Below are 12,380 nucleotides of genomic sequence, written 5' to 3'. Positions count from 1 at the left end.
GTGGGGGAGACGGGGGGGGAGAAGGAGTGGGGAGACTGGGGGGGAGAAGGAGTGGGGAGACGGGGGGGGGGAAGAAGAGGGGAGACAGGGGGGGACGGGGGAAGAAGAGGTGAGACGGGGGGGGGAGAAGGGGGGGGTAGAAGGGGGGGGTACGGGGTGGGAGAAGGAGTGGGAGACGGGGGGGGAGAAGGAGTGGGGAGACGGGGGGGGGAGAAGGAGTGGGGAGACGGGGGGGGGGGGAAGAAGAGGGGAGACAGGGGGGGACGGGGGGAAGAAGAGGTGAGACGGGGGGGGGAGAAGGGGGGGGTAGAAGGGGGGGTACGGGGTGGGAGAAGGAGTGGGGAGACGGGGGGGGAGAAGGAGTGGGAGACGGGGGGGGAGAAGGAGTGGGGAGACGGGGGGGGGAAGAAGAGGGGAGACGGGGGGGACGGGGGAAGGAGTGGGGAGACGGGGGGGGGGGAGAAGGAGTGGGAGACGGGGGGGGGGGGAGAAGGAGCGGGGAGACGGGGGGGGGGGAGAAGGAGTGGGGAGACGGGGGGGGGGAAAGAGGCGAGATGGGGTGGGCAGGAATAGGGGAGACGGCGGGAGGGGGGAGGGGGAGACGAGAGAACGGGGGACGGAGGGGGAGGACGAGAGAACGGGGGACGGAGGGGAGGGGGAGAGAACGGGGGACGGAGGGGGAGGACGAGAGACGGGGGACGGAGGGGAGGACGAGAGACGGGGGACGGAGGGGGAGGGGGAGAGAACGGGGGACGGAGGGGGAGGGGGAGAGAACGGGGGACGGAGGGGGAGGGGGAGAGAACGGGGGACGGAGGGGGAGGGGGAGAGAACGGGGGACGGAGGGGGAGGGGGAGAGAACGGGGGACGGAGGGGGAGGGGGAGAGACGGGGGACGGAGGGGGAGAGAACGGGGGACGGAGGGGGGAGAGAACGGGGGACGGAGGGGGAGGGGGAGAGAACGGGGACGGAGGGGGAGGGGGAGAGAACGGGGGACGGAGGGGGAGGGGGAGAGAACGGGGGACGGAGGGGGAGGGGGAGAGAACGGGGGACGGAGGGGGAGGGGGAGAGAACGGGGGACGGAGGGGGAGGGGGAGAGAACGGGGACGGAGGGGAGGGGAGAGAACGGGGGACGGAGGGGGAGGGGGAGAGAACGGGGGACGGAGGGGGAGGGGGAGAGAACGGGGGACGGAGGGGGAGGGGGAGAGAACGGGGGACGGAGGGGGAGGGGGAGAGAACGGGGGACGGAGGGGGAGGGGGAGAGAACGGGGGACGGAGGGGGAGGGGAGAGAACGGGGGACGGAGGGGGAGGGGGAGAGAACGGGGACGGAGGGGGAGGGGGAGAGAACGGGGGACGGAGGGGGAGGGGGAGAGAACGGGGGACGGAGGGGGAGGGGAGAGAACGGGGGACGGAGGGGGAGGGGGAGAGAACGGGGGACGGAGGGGGAGGGGGAGAGAACGGGGGACGGAGGGGGAGGGGGAGAGAACGGGGGACGGAGGGGGAGGGGGAGAGAACGGGGGACGGAGGGGGAGGGGAGAGAACGGGGGACGGAGGGGGAGGGGGAGAGAACGGGGGACGGAGGGGGAGGGGGAGAGAACGGGGGACGGAGGGGGAGGGGGAGAGAACGGGGGACGGAGGGGGAGGGGGAGAGAACGGGGGACGGAGGGGGAGGGGGAGAGAACGGGGGACGGAGGGGGAGGGGGAGAGAACGGCGGACGGAGGGGGAGGGGGAGAGAACGGGGGACGGAGGGGGAGGGGGAGAGAACGGCGGACGGAGGGGGAGGGGGAGAGAACGGCGGACGGAGGGGGAGGGGGAGAGAACGGGGGACGGAGGGGGAGGGGGAGAGAACGGGGGACGGAGGGGGAGGGGAGAGAACGGGGGACGGAGGGGGAGGGGGAGAGAACGGGGGACGGAGGGGGAGGGGGAGAGAACGGGGGACGGAGGGGGAGGGGGAGAGAACGGGGGACGGAGGGGGAGGGGGAGAGAACGGGGGACGGAGGGGGAGGGGGAGAGAGAACGGGGGACGGAGGGGGAGGGGGAGAGAACGGGGGACGGAGGGGGAGGGGGAGAGAACGGGGGACGGAGGGGGAGGGGGAGAGAACGGGGGACGGAGGGGGAGGGGGAGAGAACGGGGGACGGAGGGGGAGGGGGAGAGAACGGGGGACGGAGGGGGAGGGGGAGAGAACGGGGGACGGAGGGGGAGGGGGAGAGAACGGGGACGGAGGGGGAGGGGAGAGAACGGGGGACGGAGGGGGAGGGGGAGAGAACGGGGGACGGAGGGGGAGGGGGAGAGAACGGGGGACGGAGGGGAGGGGGAGAGAACGGGGGACGGAGGGGGAGGGGATGGGAACGGGGGACGGAGGGGGAGGGGGAGAGAACGGGGGACGGAGGGGGAGGGGGAGAGAACGGGGGACGGAGGGGGAGGGGGAGAGAACGGGGGACGGAGGGGGAGGGGAGAGAACGGGGGACGGAGGGGGAGGGGGAGGAACGGGGACGGAGGGGGAGGGGGAGAGAACGGGGGACGGAGGGGGAGGGGGAGAGAACGGGGGACGGAGGGGGAGGGGGAGAGAACGGGGGACGGAGGGGGAGGGGGAGGGAACGGGGGACGGAGGGGGAGGGGGAGGGAACGGGGACGGAGGGGGAGGGGGAGGGAACGGGGGACGGAGGGGGAGGGGGAGGGAACGGGGGACGGAGGGGGAGGGGGAGGGAACGGGGGACGGAGGGGGAGGGGGAGGGAACGGGGGACGGAGGGGGAGGGAACGGGGGACGGAGGGGGAGGGAACGGGGGACGGAGGGGGAGGGAACGGGGGACGGAGGGGGAGGAACGGGGGACGGAGGGGGAGGGAACGGGGGACGGAGGGGGAGGGAACGGGGGACGGAGGGGGAGAGAACGGGGACGGAGGGGGAGAGAACGGGGGACGGAGGGGGAGAGAACGGGGGACGGAGGGGGAGAGAACGGGGGACGGAGGGGGAGAGAACGGGGGACGGAGGGGGAGAGAACGGGGGACGGAGGGGGAGAGAACGGGGGACGGAGGGGGAGAGAACGGGGGACGGAGGGGGAGAGAACGGGGGACGGAGGGGGAGAGAACGGGGGACGGAGGGGGAGAGAACGGGGGACGGAGGGGGAGAGAACGGGGGACGGAGGGGGAGAGAACGGGGGACGGAGGGGGAGAGAACGGGGGACGGAGGGGGAGAGAACGGGGGACGGAGGGGGAGAGAACGGGGGACGGAGGGGGAGAGAACGGGGGACGGAGGGGGAGAGAACGGGGGACGGAGGGGGAGAGAACGGGGGACGGAGGGGGAGAGAACGGGGGACGGAGGGGGAGAGAACGGGGGACGGAGGGGGAGAGAACGGGGACGGAGGGGGAGAGAACGGGGGACGGAGGGGGAGAGAACGGGGGACGGAGGGGGAGAGAACGGGGGACGGAGGGGGAGAGAACGGGGGACGGAGGGGGAGAGAACGGGGACGGAGGGGGAGAGAACGGGGGACGGAGGGGGAGAGAACGGGGGACGGGGGGGGAGAGAACGGGGGACGGGGGGGGAGAGAACGGGGGACGGGGGGGAGAGAACGGGGGACGGGGGGGGAGAGAACGGGGGACGGGGGGGGAGAGAACGGGGGACGGGGGGGTAGAGAGATGAGGACGGGGGGTAGAGAGATGAGGACGGGGGGGTAGAGAGATGAGGACGGGGGGGTAGAGAGATGAGGACGGGGGGGTAGAGAGATGAGGACGGGGGGTAGAGAGATGAAGACGGGGGGGTAGAGAGATGAAGACGGGGGGGGTAGAGAGATGAAGACGGGGGGGGTAGAGAGATGAAGACGGGGGGGGTAGAGAGATGAAGACGGGGGGGTAGAGAGATGAAGACGGGGGGGTAGAGAGATGAAGACGGGGGGGTAGAGAGATGAAGACGGGGGGGTAGAGAGATGAAGACGGGGGGGTAGAGAGATGAAGACGGGGGGTAGAGAGATGAAGACGGGGGGTAGAGAGATGAAGACGGGGGGGTAGAGAGATGAAGACGGGGGGGTAGAGAGATGAAGACGGGGGGGTAGAGAGATGAAGACGGGGGGGGTAGAGAGATGAAGACGGGGGGTAGAGAGATGAAGACGGGGGGGTAGAGAGATGAAGACGGGGGGGTAGAGAGATGAAGACGGGGGGGTAGAGAGATGAAGACGGGGGGGTAGAGAGATGAAGACGGGGGGGTAGAGAGATGAAGACGGGGGGGTAGAGAGATGAAGACGGGGGGGTAGAGAGATGAAGACGGGGGGGTAGAGAGATGAAGACGGGGGGGTAGAGAGATGAAGACGGGGGGGGGGGAGAGATGAAGACGGGGGGGGGGGGAGATGAAGACGGGGGGGGGGGGGAGATGAAGACGGGGGGGGGGGAGATGAAGACGGGGGGGGGGGGGGGGGAGATGAAGACGGGGGGGGGGGAGATGAAGACGGGGGGGGGGAGATGAAGACGGGGGGGGAGATGAAGACGGGGGGGGGGGAGATGAAGACGGGGGGGGGGGAGATGAAGACGGGGGGGGGGAGATGAAGACGGGGGGGGGGGAGATGAAGACGGGGGGGGGGGGGGAGAGATGAAGACGGGGGGGGGGGGGGAGAGATGAAGACGGGAGGGGGGGGAGATGAAGACGGGGGGGGGGGAGATGAAGACGGGGGGGGGGAGATGAAGACGGGGGGGGGAGATGAAGACGGGGGGGGAGATGAAGACGGGGGGGGGAGATGAAGACGGGGGGGGAGATGAAGACGGGGGGGGGAGATGAAGACGGGGGGGGGGGGGGAGGTGAAGACGGGGGGGGGGAGGTGAAGACGGGGGGGAGGTGAAGACGGGGGGGGGGGGGGAGGTGAAGACGGGGGGGGGGGAGGTGAAGACGGGGGGGAGGTGAAGACGGGGGGGGGGGGGGAGGTGAAGACGGGGGGGGAGAGATGAAGACGGGGGGGGGGGGAGGTGAAGACGGGGGGGTAGAGAGATGAAGACGGGGGGGGGGGAGGTGAAGACGGGGGGGGGGAGGTGAAGACGGTGGGGGGGGGAGGTGAAGACGGGGGGGGGGGGAGGTGAAGACGGGGGGGGGGGGGAGGTGAAGACGGGGGGGGGGGGAGGTGAAGACGGGGGGGGGGGAGGTGAAGACGGGGGGGGGGGGGAGGTGAAGGCGGGGGGGGGGGAGGTGAAGGCGGGGGGGGGGGGAGGTGAAGACGGGGGGGGGGAGGAGGTGAAGACGTGAAGACGGGGGGGGGGGGGAGGTGAACACGGGGGGGGGGGGGAAGAGGTGAAGACGGGGGGGGGGGTGAAGACGGGGGGGGGGGGGGGGAGGTGAAGACGGGGGGGGGGGGAGGTGAAGACGGGGGGGGGGGAGGTGAAGACGGGGGGGGGGGAGGTGAAGACGGTGGGGGGGGGAGGTGAAGACGGGGAGGGGGGAGATGAAGACGGGCGGGGGGAGATGAAGACGGGGCGGGGGGAGATGAAGACGGGGCGGGGGGAGATGAAGACGGGGGGGGGGGAGATGAAGACGGGGGGGGGGGGGAGATGAAGACGGGGGGGGGGGGAGATGAAGACGGGGGGGGGGGGAGATGAAGACGGGGGGGGGGGGAGATGAAGACGGGGGGGGGGGGGGAGATGAAGACGGGGGGGTAGAAGAAGACGGGAGACGGGGGGTGGGGGGGGGGGGAGGACGACGGGGGGGGCGGGAGATGAATACGGCGGGGGGGGGGATGAAGACGGGGGGGGGGGTGGATGAAGACGGGGGGGGGGGTGGATGAAGACGGGGGGGGGTGAATGAAGACGGGGGGGGGTGAATGAAGACGGGGGGGTAGAGAGATGAAGACGGGGGGGTAGAGAGATGAAGACGGGGGGTAGAGGAGATGAAGACGGGGGGGTAGAGGAGATGAAGACAGGGGGGGGGGGGGGGGGGAGAGATGAAGACGGGGGGGGGGGGAGGGGAGATGAAGACGGGGGGGGGAGATGAAGACGGGGGGGGGGAGATGAAGACGGGGGGGGGGGGGAGATGAAGACGGGGGGGGGGGGGAGATGAAGACGGGGGGGGGGGGGGGGGGAGATGAAGACGGGGGGGGGGGAGATGAAGACGGGGGGGGGGGGGGAGATGAAGACGGGGGGGGGGGGGGGAGATGAAGACGGGGGGGGGGGGGGGAGATGAAGACGGGGGGGGGGAGGAGATGAAGACGGGGGGGGGGAGGAGATGAAGACGGGGGGGGGAGATGAAGACGGGGGGGGGAGATGAAGACGGGGGGGGGGAGATGACGGGGGGGGGGGGAGATGAAGACGGGGGGGGGGGAGATGAAGACGGGGGGGGGGGAGATGAAGACGGGGGGGGGGGGGAGATGAAGACGGGGGGGGGGGGGAGAGATGAAGACGGGGGGGGGGGGAGAGATGAAGACGGGGGGGGGGGGAGATGAAGACGGGGGGGGGGGGAGATGAAGACGGGGGGGGGGGGGGGAGATGAAGACGGGGGGGGGGGGGGAGATGAAGACGGGGGGGGGGGGAGATGAAGACGGGGGGGGGGGGGGGGAGATGAAGACGGGGGGGGGGGTGGAGATGAAGACGGGGGGGGTGGATGAAGACGGGGGGGTAGAGAGATGAAGACGGGGGGGTAGAGAGATGAAGACGGGGGGTAGAGAGATGAAGACGGGGGGGTAGAGAGATGAAGACGGGGGGGGGGGGAGAAATGAAGACGGGGGGGGGGGGAGAAATGAAGACGGGGGGGGGGAGAGATGAAGACGGGGGGGGGGGGAGAGATGAAGACGGGGGGGGGGGGAGAGATGAAGACGGGGGGGGGGGAGGGGAGATGAAGACGGGGGGGGGGGAGGGGAGATGAAGACGGGGGGGGGGGAGGGGAGATGAAGACGGGGGGGGGGAGGGGAGATGAAGACGGGGGGGGGGGAGGGGAGATGAAGACGGGGGGGGGGAGGGGAGATGAAGACGGGGGGGGGGGAGGGGAGATGAAGACGGGGGGGGGGGGAGGGGAGATGAAGACGGGGGGGGGGGGAGGGGAGATGAAGACGGGGGGGGGAGGGGAGATGAAGACGGGGGGGGGGAGGGGAGATGAAGACGGGGGGGGGGAGGGGAGATGAAGACGGGGGGGGGGGAGGGGAGATGAAGACGGGGGGGGGGGAGGGGAGATGAAGACGGGGGGGGGGGAGGGGAGATGAAGACGGGGGGGGAGGGGAGATGAAGACGGGGGGGTAGAGAGATGAAGACGGGGGGGTAGAGAGATGAAGACGGGGGGGTAGAGAGATGAAGACGGGGGGGTAGAGAGATGAAGACGGGGGGGTAGAGAGATGTAGACGGGGGGGTAGAGAGATGAAGACGGGGGGGGGGGGGGAGAGATGAAGACGGGGGGGGGGGGGAGAGAGATGAAGACGGGGGGGGGGGGGGGAGAGATGAAGACGGGGGGGGGGGGAGAGATGAAGACGGGGGGGGGGGGAGAGATGAAGACGGGGGGGGGGGGAGAGATGAAGACGGGGGGGGGGGGGAGAGATGAAGACGGGGGGGGAGAGATGAAGACGGGGGGGGAGAGATGAAGACGGGGGGGGAGAGATGAAGACGGGGGGGGGAGAGATGAAGACGGGGGGGGGGGGGAGAGATGAAGACGGGGGGGGGGGGGAGGTGAAGACGGGGGGGGGGGTGAAGACGGGGGGGGGGGGGGGGAGGTGAAGACGGGGGGGGGGGGGGGGGAGGTGAAGACGGGGGGGGGGGGGGGGAGGTGAAGACGGGGGGGGGGGGAGATGAAGACGGGGGGGGGGGGGGAGGTGAAGACGGGGGCGGGGAGGTGAAGACGGTGTGGGGGGGGAGGTGAAGACGGGGAGGGGGGAGATGAAGACGGGGCGGGGGAGATGAAGACGGGGCGGGGGGAGATGAAGACGGGGCGGGGGAGATGAAGACGGGGGGGGGGAGATGAAGACGGGGGGGGGGGAGATGAAGACGGGGGGGGGGGGGAGAAGAGATGAAGGGGGGGGGGGGGAGAAGAGATGAAGGGGGGGGGGGCGAGATGAAGACGGGGGGGGGGGAAGATGAAGACATGGGGGGGAGATGAAGACGGGGGGTAGAAGAAGACGGGGGGGGGGGAGATGAAGACGGGGGGGGGGAGATGAAGACGGGGGGGGGAGATGAAGACGGGGGGGGGGAGATGAAGACGGGGGGGGGGGAGGGAGACGAAGACGGGGGGGGGGGAGGGAGACGAAGACGGGGGGGGGGGGGAGGGAGACGAAGACGGGGGGGGGGGGAGGGAGACGAAGACGGGGGGGAGGGAGACGAAGACGGGGGGGGGAGAGAGGGAGACGAAGACGGGGGGGGGAGAGGGAGACGAAGACGGGGGGGGAGGGAGGGAGACGAAGACGGGGGGGGGAGGGAGGGAGACGAAGACGGGGGGGGGAGGGAGGGAGACGAAGACGGGGGGGGGAGGGAGGGAGACGAAGACGGGGGGGGGGGAGGGAGATGAAGACGGGGGGGGGGAGGGAGATGAAGACGGGGGGGGGGGGAGGGAGATGACGGGGGGGGGGGGGAGGGAGATGAAGACGGGGGGGGGGGAGGAGGGAGATGAAGACGGGGGGGGGGGGGAGGGAGATGAAGACGGGGGGGGGGGGGAGGGAGATGGAGACGGGGGGGGGGAGGGAGATGGAGACGGGGGGGGGGGGAGGGAGATGAAGACGGGGGGGGGGGGAGGGAGATGAAGACGGGGGGGGAGGGAGATGAAGACGGGGGGGGGGGAGGGAGATGAAGACGGGGGGGGGGGGGGAGGGAGATGAAGACGGGGGGGGAGTGAGATGAAGACGGGGGGGGGAGATGAAGACGGGGGGGGGGAGAGATGAAGACGGGGGGGGGGAGAGATGAAGACGGGGGGGGGGGGAGAGATGAAGACGGGGGGGGGGAGAGATGAAGACGGGGGGGGGGGAGAGATGAAGACGGGGGGGGGGGGAGAGATGAAGACGGGGGGGGGGGGAGAGATGAAGACGGGGGGGGGGAGAGATGAAGACGGGGGGGGGGAGAGATGAAGACGGGGGGGGGAGAGATGAAGACGGGGGGGGGGGGGAGATGAAGACGGGGGGGGGGGGGGAGATGAAGACGGGGGGGGGGAGATGAAGACGGGGGGGGGGGAGATGAAGACGGGGGGGGGGGAGATGAAGACGGGGGGGGGGGGGAGATGAAGACGGGGGGGGGGGGAGATGAAGACGGGGGGGGGGGGAGATGAAGACGGGGGGGGGGGGAGATGAAGACGGGGGGGGGGGAGATGAAGACGGGGGGGGGGGAGATGAAGACGGGGGGGGGGGAGATGAAGACGGGGGGGGGGGGAGGGAGATGAAGACGGGGGGGGGGGGAGATGAAGACGGGGGGGGGGGAGATGAAGACGGGGGGGGGGGAGATGAAGACGGGGGGGGGGAGATGAAGACGGGTGGGGGGGAGATGAAGACGGGGGGGGGGGGGGGAGATGAAGACGGGGGGGGGGGGGAGATGAAGACGGGGGGTTGGAGATGAAGACGGGGGGTTGGAGATGAAGACGGGGGGTTGGAGATGAAGACGGGGGGTTGGAGATGAAGACGGGGGGTTGGAGATGAAGACGGGGGGTTGGAGATGAAGACGGGGGGGTAGAAGACGACGGGAGACGGGGGGGTAGAAGAAGACGGGGGGTCGGGGGGAGAAGACGACGGGGGGGCGGGAGATGAAGACGTGGGGGGGGGGGGGAGGGGTGAAGACGGGGGGGTAGGGATGAAGACGGGGGGTAGGGATGAAGACGGGGGGTAGTGAGATGAAGCCGGGGGGGTAGAGAGATGAAGACGGGGGGGGGGGGTAGAGAGATGAAGACGGGGGGGGGGGTAGAGAGATGAAGACGGGGGGGGGTAGAGAGATGAAGACGGGGGGGGGGGTAGAGAGATGAAGACGGGGGGGGGGGTAGAGAGATGAAGACGGGGGGGGGGTAGAGAGATGAAGACGGGGGGGGTAGAGAGATGAAGACGGGGGGGGGTAGAGAGATGATGACGGGGGGGGGGTAGAGAGATGATGACGGGGGGGGGTAGAGAGATGAAGACGGGGGGGGTAGAGAGATGAAGACGGGGGGGGTAGAGAGATGAAGACGGGGGGGGTAGAGAGATGTAGACGGGGGGGTGTAGAGAGATGAAGACGGGGGGGTAGAGAGCTGAAGACGGGGGAGGGTAGAGAGATGAAGACGGGGGGGTAGAGATAGAAGACGGGGGGGTAGAGAGATGAAGACGGGGGGGCTAGAGAGATGAAGACGGGGGGGTAGAGAGATGAAGACGGGGGGGTAGAGAGATGAAGACGGGGGGGTAGAGAGATGAAGACCGGGGGGGGGTAGAGAGATGAAGACGGGGGGGTAGAGAGATGAAGACCGGGGGGGGGGGGGGGGGGGAGAAGGCTGTGTGTGTGTGTGTGGGGGGGGGGGGGGGGGGGGGGAGAAGAATAGGTAGAGAGGCGAGCCCGAGGTGGGGGCGAAGGGGAGGTGAGAGAAAAACTGGAAGTAGGGGTGGGAGCAAAGCCCGAGGTGGGGGCGGAAGGGAATGGGGTGGGGGGTGGGAGCGGAAGGGAATGGGGGGGGGGGGGGGGGAGCAGAGCGGAAGGGAATGGGGGGGGGGGTGGGAGGTGGGGGCAGAAGGAAATGGGGGGGTGGGGGCAGAAGGGAATGGGGGGGGGGAGGTGGGGGCGGAAGGGAATGGGGGGGGTGGGAGGTGGGGGCGGAAGGGAATGGGGGGGTGGGAGGGGAGGAGAGCTGGAGGTGGGAAAGCTGGAGATGGGGGGGGAGGGGAAGCTGAAGGGGGCGGGGGTATAAGGTGCAACATTGAGATTGATCAACATTGGGAAATGGAACGCGAAGACATGTATCAACGTTCCATCCGCATGTATCAAAAAGGGGAAAGCGATACAATGTAGCTGCAAGCTGAGCTGGGAGAGAAACATATCAGGAGGCTGCGCGGGGGCTGTCCCATACACTGCTGCAACATTCTCTTCAATAAAATGAAAAGAATACGGTGGTTTGAGGGTAAAGGAGGAGGGAGGGGGTGTTTCTTTTTTTTTAAAAAAGGATAATGGGTATTTTTTCAAAGATTGTTGTCGTTTCCCCTCCCCCTTTTTTCTTTCTCTCTCTCTCCCTCTATGGTAACGAAGGAGGAGGGAGATTTGAAGGGGAGGGGGAGAGAGAAAATAAGGGCTAAGACATTTAAGAGAAATTTGTAATACTCGAAAGGAACTCACCGTCATGAAGAGCGCCTGCCTAACGGGGTTTCCTCGCCATCACATCAGGGGCTAACATGACTGAAGGGAGGTCAACAACAACAGCTGTTCCCACACACTCCTGACCAGAAATACCACAATCACATTCTCAAACTTTCAACCAAAACACCTCTTCAGGTGGGACAGAAAAATATAGCCTTCCCAGTTCACAGAGTTTTTTTTTCATTTCCCTGTGTATTTTTATTTTAAAGCTATCCTCCACTCCTTCCTTAGTTCCCCCTTCTGTAATTTTACATTCAGATTTTAATTCTTCGACCAATCTTCTTCTCACACTGATTTTCTGCTCTAATTTTATTTTCGTTTTCAATTTAAAAATAAAATCGAGGCAGGTTTTTGGTCGCCGCCGAACGGGGTCCTTCGGGTGCCAAATCAATACCTGGAGAGCCAGAGATCGAGGACAGCCTCTGATTGGTCAATGCATGTCTATGAGAACAGTGGTCGCTTCCGATTGGCTACTGTTCATGAGTCTGATTGGCCCCACCCCTAATTGGTTGAGGCTCCACACTTTGTTGGTCAATAGGGCCTTCCAATTGGCTAATACTAATATTCGTATCTGATAGGCTGCTGGGCCAAAGGACTGACATCCAATTTTCATTGGACAATACTCGTGATAGCGTCACTCAATGGGGCGCGGTCTCAGGGGTGACCCACAGATTTAATTGGATTGTTACCTGAAGGACGTTCCCTTATTAATTATCCATAAGGAGGTGGGAGGTCCGGGGAAAATGACACCAACCTTCATTGGCTGCTTTTGAATCTGTGAGTGTCCAAGGATTGGGTTGTAGTAGGTTCTCTCAAGTATAAAGAGATAAGAACGGAACAAGGAGGTTGCTGCTTTGATAAATGAGACAAGTCATGTAGCTTCCTGTTTCCCTACCAGAATCAGGCATACTACATCTTCATTAAATAAGCAGGAAAATGTGCTCCTGTAAAGGTGTCTATATTTAGTGTTCAGACATATTAACGCACTTAACGTAATAAATTGCATAACAAAGACTTGTATTTCTGCAGCAACAGACATTCCAAAGAAGTTTACATTTATTAAGTACTTTTGCAATGTTGTCAGTATTGTAAAGCAGGCAAAGCAGCACCCACCAAGCTTACGTGATGTACCAAAATAAATCTGT

At 67.4% G+C, this 12,380-nt stretch overlaps 1 protein-coding gene across 5 annotated transcripts in view; it reads right to left on the bottom strand.

The window, feature by feature from the left end:
- Positions 1 to 11,491, bottom strand: part of LOC122542677 (BRD4-interacting chromatin-remodeling complex-associated protein-like) — a 133,174-nt gene extending 121,683 nt beyond the window's left edge. For 3 of the 5 annotated variants that reach the window (XM_087984020.1, XM_087984017.1, XM_087984021.1), the window contains exon 1: positions 11,215 to 11,490. The gene's annotated coding sequence lies outside the window, so the exon portion shown is untranslated. Of the gene's footprint in view, positions 1 to 11,214 lie in introns of all 5 variants that reach the window. The other 2 variants (XM_087984018.1, XM_087984019.1) reach the window with 1 other exon arrangement.
- Positions 11,492 to 12,380: the final 889 nt, after the last annotated feature.

Source organism: Chiloscyllium plagiosum, unplaced genomic scaffold (assembly GCF_037043375.1).
Source record: "Chiloscyllium plagiosum isolate Xiang-an unplaced genomic scaffold, Cpla_swu_hap1 HiC_scaffold_47, whole genome shotgun sequence".
Classification (NCBI taxonomy): Eukaryota; Metazoa; Chordata; class Chondrichthyes; order Orectolobiformes; family Hemiscylliidae; genus Chiloscyllium; species Chiloscyllium plagiosum.
The sequence above is the reverse complement of the archived record's forward strand: the minus strand, read 5'-3'. Positions and strand labels throughout refer to the sequence as shown.